A 4724-nucleotide genomic window follows, 5' to 3' on the forward strand; every position below is an offset into this window, starting at 1 on the left:
ATCATAAAGAAGAATGTTTAAGAAAAGTGCAATGTTCTACATGCCGTTTAATATACAAGAAATTGAACTTCGATCTTGGAGACAACAATTACTTGTATAAGGAATACAACTGGAATTTGATCAAGGTTGTTTTTCGCGCGAGAGGTCAATTATTATATTTAAATTTTAAGCCTTGGCTGGAGGAAAGAGGCCAAGCATGCTATGCAAATTAAAAACGGTGGAAGATTTGTTTCATTTTTTGGCAGTTTGTCCAACTTTGGAGAACGTTAGGTTAATTTGGTTCCACAGATGTCGTTTGGCATTCCGTGAGTATATAGAACTTTTAAATAGGAAAGATTGGTTTAGTTTGTATACATATATTATAGATGCGCTGAATTGCAGAGATAATTTTATGTTAAGTTTATAATTTGTGTGTTAATTTAAGTTTCATTTGAATGTAAATATGTAAGGGTCAACTGGCAGACGACTAGATCATGCCATTACAAATATTATTTTGTTATTTTGTAAAAAAAATGTAATATTTTGTTTTCTTTTCTAAATATGCTTTTATTAAAAAAAATGGCAGCTTTCAAACTGGATATATATATTAACGAGAAAAAAACATGAACGTTAAATTTATTGGAAATTTCATAGCAAAAGTACTCAATTTCAACATCAAAAGTTGAACCGGTGCAATTCTCTGAAACTGAATTCATTATTCGTTTACACAACAAAAAAATCCTTTTGAAACACATGTGTGATAATTAAAATAATTTAACTGTTTGAAACAACACCAAATACAATACAAATCTAATACATTATGTTTAACACAACAAGAAATATTTTTATCACAATAATAGTTTAATTTTAATTAAAAAGATAACCTTCCCACTGCGTAGTGCAAAAAACCAAGATGATTATCTTGTTTAAACGGATTTTTTTTGTTGCATAAACATTCCGCCTGGCCGCATAAACGTATAACGAACTCAGTTTCAGTGAATTGTACCGTTTCAACTTTTGTATTAAATTTAATGTTTCCTCTTCCCCCATGAGGGGTCGTTTTTTTCTCTCATATAACGATTCAGGGATTCTACACCATATGAAAAAAAAACCTCTTACATAACTCAAATAGATTTAAAACGAAAAACAAAGAAAAGTTTAATCAAATAGATAAATTATATCCGTGTTATATGAGCTGACCATCTTACAGATTTGCCGACATTTTTTTTTCATTTATAATCTAATTTAATTCATTTTTCATTTTTTCCATTCAATTGTTTTAAATTAAAATTTATTAACTTTACTTGTAAATAAAAAATACATGCTTTTTGTTTTATGTGTTAAATTGTAAATATTTTACCTGTGTAATATAATTATCACAAATGCTATACTAGAAGTCATTATGGCTCAACAGGGTGTTACAGGTTAAATGTCCATTTTGCCATGGTGGATTAGATAATAAAACTTATTTAAGCGCCACCAGTACGAGCTTTCTATCTTAACTATTTTCTGAGATATTAACATTTCTGTGATTTTAGTTTAAAGTTTTTTTTTCACATTAAATCGTAATTTCTCAACTTTAGTGGCACTAAAGTACAAATCTCACCTTTATTTCGCAAACTACATTAATTGGACAAGATAACATTTCCGTGGAAAGCTTTGTGCTTCCGAATAAAACGGAGCCGCTCAAAGAATAACAAAAAAAATAAAAATCTTCAAAATTTTCATTCTTCTCTTGGCATGGTCAGCAAGAATCCCTGAATTTAACTCCACTAGATTTTTACATATGAGGAACTCTGAAAAGTGCAGTGTACAGCACACCCATCGAAACGATGGAACAGCGCATAAAAAAATTGAAAACAGGTGCAATGACATGAGAGAAAAAAGGAAGGGAAATGGATCTGATTTTTGTTATCAACTAATATAGGTTTTTATTAAATATATGACATATACAATATTCTTGATTTGCCTCTCCTTGGTTTCTATCTCACGTTTTTCAACCTTGCAAACAAGTTTTTATCTCAACTAAAAAAACCGTAATTAATTGTAATATATCAATTGGTCAAGCGGACCTCTAAATTAGTGAATTTGAATTGCAAACAAGGTTTCACTAAGAAAATTCTAAAAAATGTAAAATTGTGTATGTCCTTGGAACACTCCTAAAATAAGGCAACTTTCGTGAAATCCCCGAGAATTTTGATGGAAAGTCATTGCACGAGCCACAAAAATTTTTATTGTAGAATAAAATTACAAAAACGTTAACATATCAAGAAAGAGTCGAGATAGAAACCTAGTTCTGATGGCACTGAACTACGTTTTATTTGGCGAATTGACCATGGATGTATTGACATTTAACCCAGTAACACCTTGTAACAATCCCTAATCCTCAATCCCTTCAAATCCACCGCCATAATTATTGGGTCCTGGCTACTCCTCAATTCCCTCCCAAGCATCCCACCTCTCACTTTAAATAACCATCCCATTCCCTTCTGCTCCTCGGTCATAAACCTAGGCGTAGTCTTTCACCAAAACCTTTCCAGGCATCACATTTTCCAAATTTCCCGCCATTGTATCGCCTCCCTCAGCCTATTTTGTCGGTCCTGGCTTCTCTTATCTTTCTCCACCCGCAAACTCCTTGTATCTTCTCTTATAATTCCCATCTTCGATTATAGCTGTATGGCATACTGTGGTTTCTCGGTATGGGGAACGCGCAATTGAAGCGTATTAAGTATTGTTGCGTAAGATTCGTTTTCGGCACTCCACGGGGGTCCCGGGTGTCGGGGTTGTATTCCAAACTTTCCTGGCTCTTACCCTCCTTCCGTGCACAGTATTTCCTAGGTTGCTTCTTTTCCAGTCCATCCACACTCGTCGTCCTCCTTACTTCACCCAATCCCTCCAATTCAACTCGTACCTTATCCTTATCCTTCCGCAACCTTATCCTTAGAAAGATCCTTTCTGATCCGAGCCCCTAAACTCTGGAACTCCCTTCCCCTTTCTATTCGTCACGCTGCCTCCTTTTCCTCCTTTAAATCTCACCTGTATAATAACCTCCTCTCCCTCCAATCAGAGACCTTAGGTTAATATTTGATATTTTTTTTAATATTCTTGTTATTTTTTCTTACGGCTTGTCTTACCTGCATACATTGTGCCAAGATTTTTATTTCATTTTATTCTCAATTTCATAGAAAAACTTCCTTTATTTATTTAATGTATATTATTCTTAGGGAACACCAGTCCCCAGAATAAAGTTATTTTTCTTCTTCTTCTTAACACCTTAGATAATAGAGAAGGTTATTCTTGGCTTTCATATCTTACAATTAAATCTAAAGTAAAGAATGAAGGAGTTCCTAGCCACTCAGTCACCGATTTTTTCACCAGAGTTTTTTCACACACTTGCCATGATAATGAGAATCTAAACTTTCGTGACGTAGACATTAGAGATTTAAAGATGTTTTGCTTCACACATTTTGACCAAAATTTCACAAATTACAATATTTTTCAAACTTTTTCTCTTCCATATAGCTAATATCATACGATGTCATGATCCTATCTCGAAATAACTGATAAACAAATCAACTGGTAAGCTCCGAAACTATTCTCTCCAAAAGAAGTCAAGCAGGTTATCCCAAAACTTTGAAAAACAAATAGCCCAGGATATAACCTAATCATTTCCATTCGATGCCAACTACATTATACAATAATTTAAAATATATATTCAAAGCCGTCCTACGCACAACTCTTTTCTCCATCACTTGAAAATTTTCTTTCTAAACCTAGAAAGTCGAGTAAATAATCTTCCTAACTTTTTCGAATCCATCAGTCAATCTAACAAATACGTTATTTCCAACCTTCCACATCGTCCGGCAAGAGCCATGACTGGGTTTAGCGACAAGCCCATATTAATCGAAGGTGGAAAGGCCACCTTCTTGAGATCGCAAAAGCAGCCCTTAATGGAAAGAGGGTCGTCGTCGTGAGGACAGAACAGATCAACATTTCTGGAAATTTCTTCAGGAGAAAACTGAAGTACCTGTCCTTCTTGAGAAAAAGATGTAACATCAATCCTGCAAGAAGGCCATTATCCCCAATCCATGCGCCCAGCAAAATTTTGTACAGGACAATTAGAGGCATGGTCCCGCACAAGTTTGAACGTGAGAGGGCAGCTTTGAGGAGGATCAAACTGTACGAAGGCTGTCCTTCCCCTTACGACAAGAGGAAAAGGATGGTCGTCCCAAGAGCCTTGAGGGTCCTCTGTCTTAAACCTGGCAGAGCTTACTGCCATCTCGGTCGCCTATCACATGAAGTTGGCTGGAAGTACAAGGATGTCGTTAGAGCTCTTGAGACCAAGAAGAAAGTGAGAGCTGTTTTTGACACCCGCAGGAGGAAGGATCTTAAGGAGTTGACTAAAGCTGCAGGAAAAAAAGTATCTCAAGTACAACTCCTTACACTGCTGTTGTCAACTCATGGATACCGATGATTTTTATCACCTAAAATAAACCATTTTTGTCCTGTTCTTGGTTGTACAGCAAGCCTGACTGTTGTGGAAACTCAAGCACATTCTATGCGCAACATATTACCATAAAATCCTATTTTCAGGCCAACTCTGTTTACTCACCCTACTACCTTTTGATGATACCGCAATCCTTTCCACTGACAAAAGCCGCCATAGCTTTCCAAAATTCTTAAAAATTACGTGCACGTACTTGTACCACGGCTCCAACAGAAGAGAATCGAGGTCAACGAACCCA

The 4724-nt window shown here is 35.5% G+C and overlaps 1 pseudogene; it reads left to right on the forward strand.

Moving 5' to 3' along the window:
• Nucleotides 1-3806: 3806 nt before the first annotated feature.
• Nucleotides 3807-4468, forward strand: LOC106673747 (annotated as a pseudogene).
• The last annotated feature ends 256 nt before the right edge of the window (nt 4469-4724 follow it).

This window comes from Cimex lectularius, unplaced genomic scaffold (genome assembly GCF_000648675.2).
Source record: "Cimex lectularius strain Harlan isolate CLEC.00 unplaced genomic scaffold, Clec_2.1 scaffold15, whole genome shotgun sequence".
In the NCBI taxonomy this organism is placed as follows: Eukaryota; Metazoa; Arthropoda; class Insecta; order Hemiptera; family Cimicidae; genus Cimex; species Cimex lectularius.